Raw genomic sequence first — 20,563 nt, 5'->3', positions numbered from 1 at the left:
TAACTCTCTTTTTATATTTAGTCAAGTTTTGACTAAATATTTTAACATCGAGGGGGAATCGAAACGAGGGTCGTGGTGTATGTGCGTGTGTGTGTGCGTGTGTGCGTGTGTGCGTGTGTGTGTGTGTCTGTCTGTGTGTGTGTGTAGAGCGATTCAGACTAAACTACTGGACCGATCTTTATGAAATTTGACATGAGAGTTCCTGGGTATGAAATCCCCGAACGTTTTTTTCATTTTTTTGATAAATGTCTTTGATGACGTCATATCCGGCTTTTCGTGAAAGTTGAGGCGGCACTGTCACGCCCTCATTTTTCAACCAAATTGGTTGAAATTTTGGTCAAGAAATCTTCGACGAAGCCCGGACTTCGGTATTGCATTTCAGCTTGGTGGCTTAAAAATTAATTAATGACTTTGGTCATTAAAAATCTGAAAATTGTAAAAAAAAATAAAAATTTATAAAACGACCCAAATTTACGTTTATCTTATTCTCCATCATTTGCTGATTCCAAAAAAATATAAATATGGTATATTCGGATTAAAAACAAGCTCTGAAAATTAAATATATACAAATTATTATCAAAATTAAATTGTCGAAATCAATTTAAAAACACTTTCATCTTATTCCTTGTCGGTTCCTGATTCCAAAAACATATAGATATGATATGTTTGGATTAAAAACACGCTCAGAAAGTTAAAACAAAGACAGGTACAGAAAAGCGTGCTATCCTTCTTAGCGCAACTACTACCCCGCTCTTCTTGTCAATTTCACTGCCTATGCCGTGAGCGGTGGACTACGATATATACGGTCTTGCTGCGTTGCATTGCGTTCAGTTTCATTCTGTGAGTTCGACAGCTACTTGACTAAATATTGTATTTTCGCCTTACGCGACTTGTTTATTACTCAGCTGCACTGCGGTGATAGTAAAAATTAAAGGTATGCCCCTATGCCTTTATAACAGCGCTGCATCTTGGCATCGGTGCGTCTAGGTCAAACATGTCTGGTGTTACTACACTGTCTTTTATTACTAAAATGTCATGCTGTTTGGGTATGTGATGGAAAATCAGGTCAACAATTCTGTTGTGTCTGGCTGGGTACAACTCGGCTCTGGCACCACCAGTCTCTCTGACACTCGCTCGATGAGCTTTTACGTAAATCAAAGCGCCGATCCGGCGGTCAAAGTATCCTAGACTCTCCACAACACTGGTTCAGCATGACATGCCTTCCCTGAATGTGCAGTATGGTCTTCCACTCACTTGCATTACTGTGTTCTGAACTGATGTGAGTGTGTGTGTGTGCTTGTGTGTCAGTGTGTGTGTGTGTGTGTGTGCGTGTGTGTGTGTGTGTGTGTGTGTGTCTGCTTGTGTGCCGTGTGCCGTGTGTGTGTGTATGTATGTGTGCGTGTGCGTGGGATCGACTAAACAGTACGAGGTTTGAAATTGAGTGGTAGCCAAACTATAAACCCGCGATTTACGCCCTCCGAAGATTGCTACCTTTGGGGCAGTTCGAAAGACATAGTTTACCTTAACATAATGAACATTAGACAATCAGTGACTTTAATACACCAATTACAGACAGGATCTGGGCATTTCCCATGGATGAATGCGTTCATGTCATTGATTATTGTGCGCGACATCGCGCAAATGTAACTTTACAACGAATGAGTTAATTTTTCCAGTCAGTTGAGTTTAGCAAATGTTGTGCCGCATGAACTTTAGTTCGTCCACGACCGTTCTACAAAGTTTTGAATATGTAGGTAAAATGGTCCGACATTTACCTTTTCTAAAATTTGTTCCAAATTACATCTCCGAAATTGTCAATGGCACGGAAGCTTTTCTGTCTAGGGATTGCCCTGCACCTAGCTGTAACTGCTTTCTTCAGGTCAGTCCCGATGATGTAGGGGGTGAAGGGGGTGTTTGTGTATACTCAGACATTCAGATAATTCAAAATGTAAAAGTCTGGAGGATTTAAATTAAGTAAGTATTTCTACCGCTCATCTACCTCGTTCTGTTGAAACGATCGTCGAATTTGGAAACTTTTCTTGAAATTACATAAAGACCATTTGATCTACAAAATTGTTACTTATTGAGGAAAGGTCATGCAACAGCTAAAGTTTATGTCCCATAAATATAAAGTGATTAGGTCAACAGATATAGACTTAACGTCAGTATTAGCATAATTATTTGAGAGTTGCATTTTTTGTTTGGGGGCCGGGGGGGGGGGGGGGCACCCTGTACTTTGCTTAGTTTACTCTCCCATGGATGATTTGGATTCTTTTCTTGATTAAAAACTAGATATGAAGACGTAATCATACAAGAGGAAGGCGGCTGGGTGGAAAAGTGAGAGATACAGAAAGAATAGCTACAGTTGTTTTACAAAATACTGATTACTGTCCGGACTTGCAGCCGCTCAATGTCAACCCCTCCTGTCCGTAGTAATCGGGCTGGTTATTTTTTTAAAAAAGTTTTTTGTGTGTGGTGTGGTAACGTTCCGTTCAACCGGCTATCCAGGGCCGTTCGTGATCACAAACTGAACTGCGGCCGCGGGGCGGGAACTGATTAGGGACCTGTCCTAGGAAAACTGATAGGTAATGATCATTAGTATCGCCTGATCAAATTGAGGAAAACCCGGCTCGTTTGTAATTGTATTATTTACTTTGACTTCAGAACGACTTTTTTGTGCCGATGTCACGAACTGAAACCTCTGCTGAACAATGATCCTTCTCATTGCGGTCAATGCGCATGCGCCAACTGATCTTGGACTCAAGTTAAAAAATGCGACCCTTTGACCGAACGAACTATGGGTTAGGGTTAGGGTTAGGGTTAGGGTTGGGTTATGGTTAGGTTGTTCACGACCTGATTAATCTCCCCATGTTAGCGCTTGCGCATCACTGTGACCGCGGATTGTTCAGGCTGAGAGTCAGTTTTCAGTTCGTGCATGACACCGCGGCAGCGCTGATTTTGGTCACATACCCTGTAAAATAGTGTTGCGTCACCTGTCAAACATGGGACTGATCAGTAGGCCTAGTATAGATGATCATAGCCACTGCTCTGTTTCGAATGATAGTGACATTATTCGATTATACCAAGGACAAACTTTTGCTTCGGAAAAAACTATGCCGCTGCGGCGGATGATGACACAACTTCGGTTTTTCCACGAACCGAATAATATCATCATCCGCGAAGGATAGTATCTTTCAAGTGGCAGGCAGGAAGTTTGATCCGATTCAATGCGGGTTAGCACAAAATGAGACGCCAGACCCACTCGCCGGAAACGTTTATCTGGTAAGCAATATATCCCATCACATTACCGCCTATTGAGTCAGACGGTCATTCTTGGCAGCAATCTGAACAACAACAACAACAACAAAAACAACAACAACAACAACAACAACAACAACAACAACAACAACAACAACAACAACAACAACAACGGCTAGAAATAGAAAGAATGAGGTTTGTTCTGGTAACTTTCCACGCCAGTGCTACGAGTTTATCTTATAAAATGTGTAAAAGAAAACACTAAAATCTTTCAAATGTAGTTTCCTTACAGGGGAAGGATGCCTAATATGGACCACGTTTTGTTTCTTGTTGATTTTGTTGTTGATATCTTGCAATGAAGTTTCATTTTGTGTGTGTTAGTCTTTCTCTCGTTAGTTAACCGTTATGTCTAATTACAGTGAAATACCTTTAACAGACATTCAGAAGAAAAAAAATACAGAAAAATTCACAAGCATTCTATTTTTGGTGCTTGGGCGCCTAATATGGACCACTGCAGAGGCCTTCTAAAAATCCCCCTACACATCCAAGTTACATGATACAACTTAGTGTGCAAGTCACTGGACAAATTCAAATAGTCTTTACATTTATCTGTTTCGGTTTGATGAGAACAACAGGAAACTAACGAAACTTATAAAAAAAAAATATTTAAAAACAGAGAGAAAATAAATGAATATATCATCTTCCACGAAAGGAAGAATATTTATTATATTTATTTTGAAAGCTCGAGGGATAGTTATAGGTTATTAGCAAGCTGCTTAATGAATTAATTAAACCAGCCTGTAGCTTTTATTTTCTGCTATTTTAGTGTTGAAGGTGGTCAATAAAAGGGGAGACACGCATACTTTTGAGATTTTACTATTTTTTGTTCGCAGAAATTCGATCGGGATCAGTCAAGACTGCTAACATGTAACACATGCAGTATATATTAGCTGTCATGAGTAGCATATTTTGTGTGATAACAGCTTTAGTTGTGGACAGAAACAAGTCCGTTTTAAGCTTAAAATTATTATTATTATTATTATTATGAACATTTATGCGCCTAATCTAAATATAGCCCTAGGCGCTTACAAAATATACAATACATAGTGAAAATTATACAAAACACAAATCGACAAGGACCAAGACACTCGGACTCATACACTCGCAGACAGACGCACAGCAAGAACGCGACGCACTCACTCATACCAACTACAGACACATGCATTCTAAAAACGGCAAAACAATCATAAATAAATGATTGGATACATAAAGTTAGTTGAGAGAAGAAGAACTTGATAGAGATGGAAAGGGAAGAAGAAGGAGAGAGAAGGAGACAGATTAAGGACTAGCAGGAGAGGGGGATGGGTGGTCATTAACAGGACTAGTGAGGGAAGAGGTGTGTTTTGAGTGATTGCATAGATGTGGAGTGCCTGAGTGAGTGCGGGAGTTGGTTCCAGATGGATGGGGCTTGGTAAGAGAAGGTGCGCTGGCCATATGTTTTAGTGCGTGCTGACGCGGATGGTATCCTAAAAAGGCGGGTGTCTGAATGTAGAGTGAACCGGCTGCCAAAAGTGTAAAAAAGAATAAACAGAAGTCTGACAGTTTTGAGGTTTGTGTTTCTGAAACTGTTGTGACATGTGCACGTTATCGAGAGAGGGTAAATACAACGAATGAAATTGTTTTGAGCGCTCTAACACTGTCCGTTTCAACGGTCAGAACGGGAGGCGGTGGTCCGTATTAGGAAGTGGTCAGCCGTATAAGGCAACCTAGGGCCTTACCTCCCTCGCCATTGACAAGTGTAAGCAGGTGTGTTTTTCTCGGTCTCTCAAAAATGATCTTCCCTACCTCTCGTCCCCGTTCCCATCACCTTTACTAACCTCATAATTATTCAACTGACACCCTCCACGGGGCTGGATCTAGGCTGGGGACTAAGGGATGTTTTCTTTATTCCGGAAGCCCGGATCACCTGTAAAAAGTGCCTTTTTTTCACAAGAAGAGACCCAAAATACCCCTTTTAAATGCTAAATTTCGACAGCATCCAGATCCTCCGCCTGGCCAGCCCTGTTGAACCCCTCCCTGCCTTATCAGTTTCGGAAGCCCCCCGGCTATCTCATACTCCAGCCCTTTTCCAAATCATGTGGAGGTTCTCTAGCTTCAGTATAATTATGTTATGTCCCCAAGACTGAAGGCAGAAATAGACCTCGGGAGGTCGTCTGGGATTACCCCAAGGAAATAGACGCTGATCGAAAATATCTTGATACCGACTGCTGGGTGTGTATATATGGGTCGTGAAAGAGTGAACACCCTTGCTTTAGGGTAGACAATTGTTCCATTGTTTCCTGCACACGTGTGTAAGACAGACCCCCTCGCTAGTGCCTGGCCTACAATTTGATGACACGTGGGAAAGTTACATCTCCCCTCCCAAAATAATAGCCCAGTCACTAGTGAGGGTGTGTGTCTGAAACACGTGTGGGTTATTTGTCTCACCCGGCTGAATTGAAAGCAAGGGTATTCACTCTTTCATAATCATTCAAACCCAAGTTTTATCCGGAATTCGTCATTTAAAATCGTGCTACCCTTTTTTTTTATCCCCTGCAGGTGCATATTCCAAGGCGTGTATTTGTGTGTGTGTGTGTGTGGTCAGCATTCACAGATACACATACACAATGACATTCAGACTGTTATAAGTAAAACTTTTACTGACTTTTGACAAAAAACGTTTTCACACAAATAAGCTTTTATTGTCAAACATTTAAAACAGAGATTGCACACGATTATATATGTAAGAGCATCAACAGTGTGTAAAAAAAATGTTAATCAAATTTTCATATAAAAAATACAAAGAACCTAACTGGTTAAGACCTTCCCTTTTTAAGCACTTTCTTTTGCACAATTATTGTTCATAATCTATGTACATCTACCTCTCTCTTAACATTTTAAATTAAGCCTTCTTTTCTGTTATTTGAAGTGAAATGTTCAGCTCTCTAATTTCTCTATCAAGATTTATAACAGGTCTTTAGTGGTAAACCATGAAAGCTAGCTACTTAAAATTAACAACACGCCAATATTCTTTATATAGTAAACTAAGTCATATTATTGCAGATAGTGAACAATATCATATATTTTGTCACAGTTCAGAGTGAATATATGTTCAGCCGTTCTCATTGTCAGTATTTCTCATGAAAAAAAAATAAGGAAAGTCAAAATACAAGGAATATGCCTGCACTAAACAGATACTGAATGCCGAAACTCAAAATATGACACCTCTGCTAAGCTGCAGTTTTCTCTTGCTCATTTAGATTGTTAGTTCTCCAGTGACTAACTGATCTGCAGTCAAAAGGATAAAACTATGACCAAGAGATTACTGTCTACCCCTCCATCTCCCCCAGAATCACCTCTCACCTGAAAGATGGTGTCAAATGTACAAAGAAATAGTGCCATAAACAGCAACAATTATGCATTGTTAATTTGGAACTAATGTTTCTTCTTCTTTTTATATTTAGTCAAGTTTTGACTAAATATTTTAACGTAGAGGGGGGAATCGAGACGAGGGTCGTGGTGTATGTGTGTGTGTGTGTGTGTGTGTGTGTGTGTGTGTGTGTGTGTGTGTGTGTGTGTCTGTCTGTGTGTGTGTGTAGAGCGATTCAGACCAAACTACTGGACCGATCTTTATGAAATTTGACATGAGAGTTCCTGGGTATGAAATCCCCGAACGTTGTTTTCATTTTTTTGATAAATGTCTTTGATGACGTCATATCCGGCTTTTCGTGAAAGTTGAGGCGGCACTGTCACGCCCTCATTTTTCAACCAAATTGGTTGAAATTTTGGTCAAGTAATCTTCGACGAAGCCCGGGGTTCGGTATTGCATTTCAGCTTGGTGGCTTAAAAATTAATTAATGACTTTGGTCATTAAAAATCTGAAAATTGTAAAAAAAAAATAAAAATGTATAAAACGATCCAAATTTACGTTTATCTTATTCTCCATCATTTGCTGATTCCAAAAACATATAAATATGTTATATTCGGATTAAAAACAAGCTCTGAAAATTAAATATATAAAAATTATTATCAAAATTAATTTTCCAAATCAATTTAAAAACACTTTCATCTTATTCCTTGTCGGTTCCTGATTCCAAAAACATATAGATATGATATGTTTGGATTAAAAACACGCTCAGAAAGTTAAAACAAAGAGAGGTACAGAAAAGCGTGCTATCCTTCTTAGCGCAACTACTACCCCGCTCTTCTTGTCAATTTCACTGCCTTTGCCATGAGCGGTGGCCTGACGATGCTACGAGTAAAATGGCATTGCGTTCAGTTTCATTCTGTGAGTTCGACAGCTACTTGACTAAATATTGTATTTTCGCCTTACGCGACTTGTTAATTTATGGGCTGAAACTCCCACGTTCACTCATGTTTTTGCATGAGTGTGTTTTTACATGTATGGCCGTTTTTACCCCGCCATTCAGGCACCATACGCCGATTTCGGGGGAAGCATGCTGGGTATTTTCGTGTTTCTATAACCCACCAAACTCTGACATGGATTACACTTGGTCTTGTGCTTGCGTGTACACACGAAGGGGGATAAGGCACTACATGTAGCAGGTCTGCACATAAGTTGACCTGGGAGATTGGAAAAATCTCCACCCTTAACCCACCAGGCGGCCGCGGCCAGGATTCGAACTCACGACCTTATGATTAAGGGCCCGGTCACACAGCGCTGCGTCCTTACCACAACCATGCCGATCCGAAAAAGTTATCAAATCGGGGCATATCACCGTCAAAATCCAGCACATGGCATCAACACCCTAGTCACAGAATATAGACGCCGCTTCTGCTATAACGGAAAAGTGTCTGAGAGCGTGGCCAATCGTCAGCCAAACGTGGCAGGATCTTCATGAGCGTGGGTTGGTCGAGGTGGGATCTGCTAGGCCGGGAAACTTGCACGCTCCCCCCACGCTTATGTTGAACTGCACAAAACAAGTGTAGTCGTGTACAGTCGTAATGTACCTAGTTGGTTTTTTTCGCCATGTGCTGGATTTTGACAGCGAGCCCCGACTTGATACAGTGGAACCCCCCTTTTAAGACCTCCAAAAATCTGAGAAAATCAGGTCTTAAAATGGAGGGGGTCTTAAATTGGGGGGTCTTAAAAGGGGGGTTCCACTGTACCTTTTTTCAGATCAGATTTATTGGCATGGTCGTCTTAAAAACTTAGAGCTGTGTGACGGGGGCCATACAAAAAACTACATCACGACTGTACTGCGCCCAGACGAGGCTACGATTGTTTTGTGCAGTTCAAAATAAGCATAGGGAGTGAGTGCAGCTTCGCGACCTAGCAGATCCTACCTGACCAAACCTCTCTCATGGAGATCCTCACATGTTTGGCCCACGATCTCCGACAATTTTACAACGGAGTAGAAGCGGCGTCTCTGTGTGACTGGGGTATAAGAGACCGACGTCTTACCACCCTGCCATTGCGCCCGTCGGGACTAATGTTTCATTTTACCCAATGGAAGTAGAAACTTGTTACAAATTGATGTCATAATAATATCTCAGAACCTGTTAGGAAATATTTATGAATTACAAACTTGCATAGACAGGATATTCCTGGAGAAAAAAAAGGTTCAAGTCGATTTTACAGAGACTAGGCAAAGTCTTTTTACAAACAAAACTCAGTGCTAGAGCCCTGTGCAGTCAGCTTCATGAACTATAGTTCACATAGTCAACTTTGCCAAGTTAATTTGAGGCTTAAAAAAACGTGCTTTAATGTCATTATGATTAAGAATGAAAAAACCTGCAAATCTGAAATCAAGCAAAAGAAATAAAGTAAGACGCCTGTCGTGGATACATAAGTCAAATCAAGCACTGTGAACATTGCAAAGTGATCTTCTTCAAAGGCACACTTCTTCTCGCTTTTGCTTAAGGTGAATGATATCAACAAAACGGTTGTCAGGATCCTTTTGGGTGGTCATGGATGGTTACTGATGCCATGGTTGCCAGGGCAGGTAGGACTGCACCGGAGTATTTGTTGACAAAATTACGTTCCTGCACCATGTTCACGGCACGATGAAGAAGCTCAGCTTCCCTCTCATCCCTGGCTGACTGCAATAGGCTGCCGCAAAGTGCATCCTTCGTCCAGGCAATTTTCCAAGTAGGTCTTTGCATTTGCCTGCCAGTCTGAAAAAAAGAAGAGATATCTGTAATTCCCTGTTTCACTTCATTGCTGAAGAACACATCCTTCAGTTCAAAAACAGGTGAATAGAAATTGTTCAGCCCACACCCTCAGCCTTGGCCAGACTGTGTGTAGTTCTGACACGTGACAGAGGTATTTCCTAATATTGTCTATTGTGAACAACAGGACACAAACAATTTTTTTTTTAATAACGGAGAGTTCAACAACCAACACATGGTGTATGAAGAGTTAATGAATAAGATACATCAAGTGTGTTGTTTTCAAAAGTTCAAAGACTAAAGATACACTGATAAAGAAAGGGAAAAATAGAGAGCAATAGCAACCATATTTCTGTGTACATTTCCACGTTCCCACAATATTGTAAGAGTGAGGGTTACTATGACCCACAGTCAAACAGCGAAAGTTGAGGGTCACAAAATTCATGTGATACATGTAGCCCTGATCATTATAATTTTCAGATTGCATCTGAATTAGCTAAGTTTCTGTGGGAAAACATGTGGCATAATTATAAAGATGGCGCACTAATGTACGAATGGAGAGTTTGCTGCAATGACTGACATTCATTTCTTAGACCACAAATATGGCGACTCAAGCGGTCTTGTACTTCCTGTCTGACCAAGTCGTTTGAACTGCCTGGGTGCTCTCTGTGCAGTGTGATTTTTTGTAACATTTAATGATTTAGTCAAGTTATGACTAAATGTTTTAAGACAAAATGTTTTAACATAGACGGGAATCGTAGGGGAGAGAGATGTTAGAGATCTTAACTTTTCTGAGGCCAGCTTTATGAAGGCGGTGCCCATCTCCACATAATTCATTGGTCTAAAATAAAAACCAGATCTTCCTTATGAACAGGAGATGCTGTTTCTATTCGATTATCTGTTTTAGTGTTTACATTAATGTTTTCCGATAAAATCACTGCACTAAACAGGTATACACACAATATCATGAATATAAAAACCCATTTTGATTTACCTTCTTTCTAGCAACAATCTTCTCACACCTTTTTCCCCAACACCAGTAAGCTGTGCTGCACACAAGAACAAAAGCACTTCTGAAGCAGAGAGATAAAAAATGCCCAAACCCAAAGATAGATTTTTCTAGCAACATGCACTTATGTCTTTAAAATAAACAAAAATAGAATATATCAAGAGATCCAAGCAAGACACACACACAAACAAAAAACATGGTGAAGGTTTCAGTTTAAAATCTGTGGGCTTTTTGTCTGTGACCCTTTTGTGGTGTTCTTGTGTCGGTCTTCATCTTCATCATAAAGCATGGGTGCCAACCCATATATATATTGAACAGTTACATGAAAAAGTTGAAATTTTGTTTTCAAATGTCTAGTAGTTGTTCAAACCAATTTAAAAAAAAATACAATGGCATTTTTATCCTCTGCATATTCTTCTATAACATAGAAGTTTTTGAATAGGTATAGGAGTAGGAATGTACTTTATTTTTTTGACAAAAATTGTTGGTGTCATTTAGGACAATTGAACCTGTTGAACAAGCTCCAAAGGAAAATTCCAAAAGTGGTCACTACGCTCTATCAAGGGCGAATTACATAAAAAACAACCGTCCGGGAATCCTTATTGGTGGTCATTATTGAGGGGTGGTTGCCAGGGCAGGTTCCAATGTAACTTGACAAATATAATAGCCCCTAGAATTGTCCACAAGCCCTAACATGTTTTGTTATTTTCCACTGAGAACAATCGTCATACTGTTAAAGGTAAACTGTGAAGTCAAACCAACTAGTAATCTCTTAAAAATATTATTACTTGCCCAGACAGAGTTGGTCTGTGTTTTTGTGGCTTGTTTTACATTTATGAAATGTCACACTTAAGCTAGAACTTTTGTTTCCAGAATACCAGTGCTTCACTATAATTGCTTGAAAGGGACTAACAAACTCAATACACAGTTTGCATTGTTTCGCAAAATGATAGACCTTTCTCTTGGAACTATTATGTATTTTACCACACCCTGCACACAAACATATCACACTGAAAATATACAAAGACTTGCTTTAATTGCAAAATAATGAATACAATGGTACCTCCCCTAATGACCCCTCTATTTTACCGCCCCCTTGATAATTATTTCTTGTATTTCTTACCTCTATATAACATCTACCCTCTCTTTTACAACATACAACATTACTTTATTCTGTGTAAAGAAAACTCTTGATGCCCAAAAGTGATACCATAAGATAGTGCATTACCAATTACCAATAATGCAACCGTGGAATAAAAACAGAAAGTATTTTTTTTAAACATCAATTAAAACTTATCAAATTCGCAACAAAAAAGAGCACCCCTTGGGAGGGTTGGGCTGGATTACCTCCACCGAGTCATTTTCATTGTTTGTGTAAATGATACTGTTACTAAGCCTTATCATAGAGGGCATAATCTGTCTTTCTGACATAATCTGTCTTGGTGCCTCTGGAATCCTTTTCGTGTCCAGTACCTGGATGGGCGGTGCTCTCAAGCACCTTTAATTACTCACTTTGATTTTTTTTCTAAATAACCATACCTGTGTTGCTTTTTCATTTTTACTATTTTAGCAAATAGTGCACCCTGCGTCTTGAATAAGGTACAGTGGATTCCCACATTTTTCAGTTTATTCAAATTTGCCAGAAACTCATTCAAAGGTTCGAAATACTGTAGACTTCCACAAAATAATATGGTAGTTAGGGTCCAATGAATCATGGTCCACGGCAAAACAAACACCCTCACCCCACCTCTCACCTGTTGTTCCCAGACATGGAGGACAAGGTGAGTTGGACCTGGATGCTAAGTCCAAATGTCCTGACTGTGTGTTTTTGTTACTGTGTGCATCTCAGGTGTACAGATGTGACATTTCTGTTTGCAATTAAACCCCAGTCCAGAAACAAGGGCAAGATAATGTACAGAACATTTGCAAGTGGCATGCCAAAGAGGAGGGGTTGCTATTACCACTACCAGAAACTGCAAAGCATTTTTCTGTGAAGTCTCTGCCATCGAGGCAAAGAATGAAAGATTGAAAGAAGGATAAAAGGGAAAAGGGATGGGCAGTGGAAATTGGGGGCCCAGGTAGCTCAGGTGGTAGAGCACTGGACTTGTGATCGGAAGATCGCTGGTTCGAATCCGGCCGGGCCGGACACGGCCCGTTAACTTTATGTGCAGACCCAGCGACGGTATCCATCTCCCACCCCCGTGTCACCACAGTGGCACGTAAAAGACCTCGGTCATTCTGCCATAAATGCAGATGGCTCATACCATCTAAAGTGACATGCAGTGCCTAATTATATTCATTTCCCAAACAAGAAAAATAAAACTTAAATTACCAGTCTTTGTCATATAGTCAACACTGACAATGATGATGGTACAGTGATGATGATGAGAAGACAGCTTAGGAGACATTGGACAGGTGGACATCAACGCATTCATTCACCAACAGGCATCTTCAGTCTGTGTGACCCTGCTGCCAAAAAAGAAACATGGTTGTGTAAATTTAATAGTTAATTAACTTAATACGACAAAATAAACCACTTAAAAGAATATTCATCTTGACCACACCAACACAAAGTGCTTTGTTTGTATTCCCATTTGTCTCAGCTATTTGCACACAGATCTGTCTAGGGCAAGTACTCAGCTATTTGCACACAGATCTGTCTAGGGCAAGTACTCAGCTATTTGCACACAGATCTGTCTAGGGCAAGTACTCAGCTATTTGCACACAGATCTGTCTAGGGCAAGTACTCAGCTATTTGCACACAGATCTGTCTAGGGCAAGTACTCAGCTATTTGCACACAGATCTGTCTAGGGCAAGTACTCAGCTATTTGCACACAGATCTGTCTAGGGCAAGTACTCAGCTATTTGCACACAGATCTGTCTAGGGCAAGTACTCAGCTATTTGCACACAGATCTGTCTAGGGCAAGTACTCAGGTAAAAAAAGTTCTGTGAAACGATATAAAACATTTAGTCAAACTGTTGTCATCAAAGTTTAAAATCAACTCCACATAAAGAGACACCCGAAGACCGAGACAGATCAACTTCGTCTCCGCGAAGCATGCGAACAGACTCAACCTATTTTCTAAGGAATACGATGCAATGAATTTTTAATCTGTAAGTGAAAATTTGTTTTTAATCAAATTAATGACAAATTAAATAAGCAAACTTATTAACTAATTATTAAGCTTCCGTGCTAAAATGCAACCCCAAAGTCCGAAGTGAGTTAAAGATTGCTTGACACAAATTTCAATCAATTTAGTTGAAAATTTAGGGGGTGACAGTGCTGCCTCAACTATCATTAAAGGATTTATAAAAAAAAAAATTAGAAATGGGAATAGTTAATATCCAGGAACTCTCATGTCAAGTTTCTTCAAGACCCGCCCAGTAGTTTTCCCTGAATCGCTCTTCACACACACATATGCACACGTACGCACACACATACACCACACCACCCTCGTCACAATTCCCTGTCTACGTTAAAACAGTATAGTCAAAACTTGACCATTCACTCACCAACAGTCATCGTCAGTCTGTCTGTCCCTGCTGCCGAAGGAGACACATGGTTGTGGGGGTCACAGGTCTGTGATTGATTCCTCCCTCAGTGTCTGTTTTATGAAAAAAAAAGTTGAAGATGTCTCAAACCAGGCATACTTTTATACACATGCATCAAGCTGGATAGTTTACATAAACACTCCTTCTACTGAGTCTGTATTATTCCCCCCTCTGCTTCTTTACCTCTGAAAACTTGTTGGGCTGGTTTGGGCCAGCAACCAAATAAATAACAAGCAAACAACAGCCTGAATCCTCGATAGCGCAATGGGTTGAGAAGCTGTTCTGTGTCAGCACTACTTTTGCGACTGAAAGTGAAAAGTTCTGAACGCTCTAATTGTACAAAATGTACATCTCTGGAGCAAAAAATAAAAATGTTTTTTTAAAGTAGCACCTACAGGCTTGAATACATGTATCTCCATATTAAATCCATGAGTTCGGTTGTTTTTTAACTCGAAATCTAACGATCACCCGGCAGGCAAGTTCCAAGGCAAGTAACTCTCATACTTTGTCTAGCGACAAGAGTAGTTCCCCTTACAAATTTCTTTAAAATCAGTTTCTTCGACGAAAGACTGCAATCCGACAGTCAGTTTTCATCAATATTTAATTTTATAAACAGATCATTAGCAACCAAATGCACGCATCCCAACAATTTTAAGAATATAAAGCAGTTTTGCCCCAGAAAACTGAACTTCATTCAGTATATAACGTTGGAACACGGGGGCAAAAGTTCGTCTGCTCAATCCTATTTGAGGAAAGAACATTTCCTCAGCGATACCAAAACATGAACTGAACACACAATATCTGCCTTTACCGCTACAGCAGGATAACAACTACGGAACGCGGATCGTATCAACTGATGCAGGAAATTGATGCATCCAAAACCAAGAATTTGATGCATCCTTTTCACACAAAAATGCATCCTTTTGTGATCATTTTCAAAAAGGATGCATCATTTTCCAAAACTGATGCATCCGATACGAAAATGATGCATCCTTTTCAGGCGGGGATGTAGCTCAGTCGGTAGCGCGCTGGATTTGTATCCAGTTGGCCGCTGTCAGCGTGAGTTCGTCCCCACGTTTGGCGAGAGATTTATTTCTCAGAATCAACTTTGTGTGCAGACTCTCCTCGGTGTCCGAACACCCCCGTGTGTACACGCAAGCACGAAAAAGATCCTGTAATCCATGTCAGAGTTCGGTGGGTTATAGAAACACGAAAATACCCAGCACGCTTCCTCGGAAAACGGCGTATGGCTGCCTAAATGGCGGGGTAAAAAACGGTCATACACGTAAAATTCCACTCGTGCAAAAAACACGAGTGTACGCGGGAGTTTCAGCCCACGAACGCAGAAGAAGAAGATGCATCCTTTTAGAAAATGATGCATCATTTTGATGCATCACTTTCGGTTTTGTATGCATGCGAAAGATCATTCATTTTCGGTCTTTCCGTAAGAAATGCCTGAGCACGGAAAAACTTGAAATGACATTTTGACGAATATAAACAGATGCCGTCGGCACCTCCTTCTCCTTCGTTTCTCGCCTCCTGCCGTCTTTGCTCGACTGTTTGAACCACAGCTTCTTCCAATTAAACCGTCAATTACACTTGCCATGATTTCGGAAAAATTCCTGCTGGTGCGTACAAAAGAGGCTTAGAAATAGTTCGTTTCGCTTCGTATTCCGGTTCAAATTTTGCTTTTTGCTCGGCACTTTCCGGGAAAACCCAAAAATTCTGATGCATCAAAACGATGCATCAAATTTGGGTTTTGGATGCATCAATTTCCTGCATCAGTTGATACGATCCGCGTTCCGTAAACCACATAACTGTGTACTTGATTTTAGTCCAAAACATAATTGAATGATTTACATGGAACTATACAACCGCGCATTTATTAGTCGCCTGCACAGATAGACTAATTGAGTGAATAGGATCCGATCAAGCTTTGACAGAAAAACTCCTCTTTTCTCTGATTAACTGAACAAAGGAGGAATAAAGAGGTTACACACCTTGTCTCAGTGAATATAAAAAATAATGGTCTCAGTTCGCGGTCATGATAAAGGTTGCTGAAGCTCGCATTTTTCATGATCCGCTAACTTCAACCATTATTTTTAATATTCACAGAGACTCAGCATGTAACCTCTACATACCTCAAATAAACCTGCTTTTTCAGGGTTTTTTAAATACCGCAACTACAGTCCACACAGCATTATTATAATATTATAATATGAGTTAATCAAAAACCCACGATTATGTCAGTCGCTTGCAGTTGCACACAGATCTTTCTACCTGGGCTAGTAGTAGTACAGACAGAAAATGACTACTACATGTTGAGTTGCGACGAGTTACACAAAAAACAAAAACAAATAATACATGTTTGAAAATCGCTTCCAAGTCACTGAGGCTGAATCGGCAAAAAGTCTGCCATGTGAACAGCCCCAGTGAATCGCCCCAGACTTGCCAGCATGCAACTCGCACCAGACTCCAAAACCTAGTTGAGCAATAACTGCCCGACTCAACCGTGACTCGCGCCAGACTTTTCTTACATCGTGCTTACTGCCACTGAGTTATTATAAATTATATGTGGGATGTAACCATCTCTGAAGCTCTAGCCTTTCCTTCTCCGGAAAACAACGAGGACAACCGGACAATCGCGAAAGGAGTAAGTGTGGCAAGAATCGCTTAAAACTAGGTTGCGCTGTTCACATGGGGGGGGGGGGGGGGGGGGGGGGGGGGGAGGTACGACAGGTGGAAGGTATCGTTCACTGGACCAACACTATCGTAGACTCACTATGATTATAATGTTGGTCCAGTGATACCTTCTGCCTTTGGTACCTACCCCCCCCCCCTCCCGCATGTATACATTGAACTGGAACCATGTCCGTAGAACAACCTTAACCTAGTACTAAGTAGTAGAAGTACCTGGTAAAAGAATATAGAGAGCTACTCATGTTTGGCGGACTAGGATCTTGGGAGCTCCGTAAGTTGCGTAACTGACAAGTCGGATCAAAAATCAAATCAATTTAAACACTTCCTTGCAAGCTAAAAATAAAACAGGGCGTTCCAATGTATTTTCAAATTCATCGTAATCAATTGACCAAGCGAATACTTACAGTACCGGTGTAACATGAAATGTTTACTCCACGTTGGACTAAAAATTTCATACGAATATCTTACTCCGAGTACTGACCTTTCGTACGAGAAAAGAACTCCCCAAGGCATGACAAAATTACTCCCTCCACAACAGTTTTACTCCCAATTTTATTTACTTCCACTTCCAGTAAAACTTTCGTACCCGAAATTTGAATGTGGGCGAAGGGATAATTAATGCCAAGATGTGATCTCGCGCAAACGAATGTCGCGCTACCCCTCCTCCCAGCCCTTCCACACCAGAACTGACAAGGGAGTAAAAGATTCGTACAACTGGCGTGGGCGGTTAAATTGCTTGATTTAGGGTGGAATAATTTATTCGTTATTTATTCGTCAGAGGAGTAACATTTTTGACCGAAATCTTGACTCGAAACACACCTGTCGTGGGGAGTAATTTTTCTCGTGTTATTTGGGATTAATTTTTTCCTAAAGGGAGTCAAGGTTCGTACGAAATAGACTATTTACTCCGGAATAAAAATCTCGTGGGAATAACTTTCTCGTGTTACACCGGTATCACTATCACAGTATCAGTTCATGATGAATTTTAATTTTCATTGCGCCAATTTCGTCGAACCACCTCTGTCTGATGTCCCACGTCGAAGTAGAACTGGAACGTTCAGTGACGAACTTGTTGGTTGGCTTGTCGGTAGACAATCGCCTCACCTTCGTTCTGTTGCCAGTCGAAAACATTTCTGTAAATCGTAATTTTCTTATTTTTGCCGACGAAGAACCGGAAGTAGATATAATCGCTGAGAAAATGACTTTTTATTCTAAATTATTACATAAACTAGACTAGACTCTAAATTGATTGTACACACCTTTTGCAAAATAAAGACAGATTTAAGAATGACAATAACAGGTGTTTTTTTGGCTAAAATTCTGTATTTTGTATAAATTATATAGTTGTCATGGTTGACAAGGGAAACTATTCTGTCTGTTATTAACAAGGGAAGCTACTCTTCTAATCTTCGATCCAAAAAGAATGTCAAGGCAAAAAGCACAGATTTTCCTTGCAAAATATGTTCTAAGAGGCAGCATTTTCATTTTTCAGAACATTTTGCACTGCAAAAACTTCTCAAATATGTCAATTATGACACATCTCGGCTATCAAAGAACCGAATTGAATGACCTATATTCGGTGAAGTTTACACAAACTTCACTGCAAGGGCAAATACTCTGTCTGTCGTTAACAAGGGAAGCTACTCTGCTAATATCGATCAAAAAGAATGGCTTTTTAAAGGAAAAAAGCAAACATTTTCATTGCAGAGTATGCTCCAAAATGCAGTATTGTCATTCTTCAGAACGTTCGCACTGCAAATACTTCTTAAATGTTTCAAATACGACAGATCTCGGCTATCAAAGTTCCGAACTGAAGTGACCTCATTCGTAGTTTACACACAGGCTGACTGCGCATGCGTGTGTGAGTTCACAGATGCACAATGTGTATTGTAACTGACCGATTTCTGCTAGTGGACTAGCGCATGGAAATCAGGTGTGAAATGTGACCTTTCCTACTGCACTAGCACGTGGACTTTCCTTGTATCCCCTACTGAGTAACACACACATAGAAGTATAGCCTGCACACACACACACACACACACACACACACACACACACACACACACACACACACACATACACACATTCACGCACACATTCTCACTCACACACACACACACACACACACACACACACACACACACACACACACACACACACACACACACACACACACACACACACACACACACACACACACACACACACACACACACACACACACACACACACACACACACACACACACACACACACACACACACACACACACACACACACACACACACACACACACACACACACACACACACACACACACACACACACACACACACACACACACACACACACACACACACACACACACACACACACACACACACACACACACACACACACACACACACACACACACACACACACACACACACACACACACACACACACACACACACACACACACACACACACACACACACACACACACACACACACACACACACACACACACACACACACACACACACACACACACACACACACACACACACACACACACACACACACACACACACACACACACACACACACACACACACACACACACACACACACACACACACACACACACACACACACACACACACACACACACACACACACACACACACACACACACACACACACACACACACACACACACACACACACACACACACACACACACACACACACACACACACACAGTGTGTTTTAAAAAAAACACGTTTTACCCACGTACGAGTCTGTGTGTCTGTGCCTGAAAAAGTCCCCGTGTAGATCTATATTTTTTGGCAAGGTTTCTGCAGTCGATAAATTCCCCCATTATTACGTGACGCTTGCGCATACTTGTTACCATCGTCACTATGCAAGCATACTTGTTACCATCGTCACTATGCAAGCATACTTGTTACCATCGTCACTATGCAAGCCAAACACACGATAAGCGTGACGACCACATATCCAGCGTGACCACACATTGTATACAAGTTTCAAGTTTCCGGATGTTTTCTTGCAAGTAAATAACCGTGCATGACTTCGGTGACGTAATGCTTTCTTTGATGATTGTGTTAAGGAGACCCAGACGATTTTTGATTTAAACTCAGACGGCACCAGCTGGCGGGGTAAACCAGGTTTCAAGTGAAAGATTCCCCAAAACTTTCAGCCTGGAAACACCTATTGTTATAGATATCACGCTTGTACATGCGCGTGCCAGATATATTTATTTACGCGTGACAGGGAAAGGGAGATTAGGCTCAGTAGAGAGGGGAGGGGGGGGGGGGGGGGGGAGGGGGTTGAAGAGAAAGGAGGTCGCGATCGGGAGGAGGAAGAGCGGGGGTGGGAGGGGGGGGGGGGGTTGCTGTGGGTCGCCGAACTACTGTTTTGGTTGTTGCTACCAGCACCTCTCAGGTATTTACTTCGAGATATGTGTGCGATTTTTGCTTTCTTTCTTTACTTTCTTTATTTGGTGTTTAACGTCGTTTTCAACCGTTCAAGGTTATATCGCGACGGGCGATTTTTTCTGTGCGTGTGCAAAGAAAAAAAAAGTTGTTTGTGACATCGTTTCTGGGAAAACCGCCCCTCCAGGTCTTGAACTTGAGTAGTATATGCGATTTAGTGAAACCCAGAGGAGGGTGCGGTTGACATGCAAAACTAAAACTAAATAAAACAACCTCAGGAGTAGCCCAGGAAAGCATGCTTGAAAAATAAAAGGAAGAAACTGACCACATGAATATCATAACAGATGGAACAAGACTTTTCGGAAGAAAGAACGTAACCGAAACCGCAGACCCCCCCTAAAAAAAACCAAAGAAACAACTAACAACAACAA

The 20,563-nt window shown here is 40.9% G+C and overlaps 1 long non-coding RNA gene across 3 annotated transcripts; it reads right to left on the bottom strand.

Annotated features, from left to right (window-relative positions):
- Nucleotides 1-7,096: 7,096 nt before the first annotated feature.
- LOC138953731 (uncharacterized) lies at nucleotides 7,097-17,885 on the bottom strand. 3 transcript variants are annotated; one of them, XR_011451599.1, is made up of 5 exons: nucleotides 17,657-17,885; nucleotides 13,954-14,045; nucleotides 12,771-12,907; nucleotides 10,424-10,478; nucleotides 7,097-9,435 (listed from the first exon to the last, which is right to left on the bottom strand). It is a non-coding gene; the product is annotated as an uncharacterized lncRNA (long non-coding RNA). The 3 variants fall into 3 exon arrangements; XR_011451600.1 differs by having other exon boundaries at nucleotides 17,797-17,885; XR_011451598.1 differs by having other exon boundaries at nucleotides 17,711-17,884.
- Between the last annotated feature and the right edge of the window lie 2,678 nt (nucleotides 17,886-20,563).

Source organism: Littorina saxatilis, linkage group LG17 (genome assembly GCF_037325665.1).
Source record: "Littorina saxatilis isolate snail1 linkage group LG17, US_GU_Lsax_2.0, whole genome shotgun sequence".
Classification (NCBI taxonomy): domain Eukaryota; kingdom Metazoa; phylum Mollusca; class Gastropoda; order Littorinimorpha; family Littorinidae; genus Littorina; species Littorina saxatilis.
This window is presented reverse-complemented; position numbering and strand designations above follow the sequence as displayed.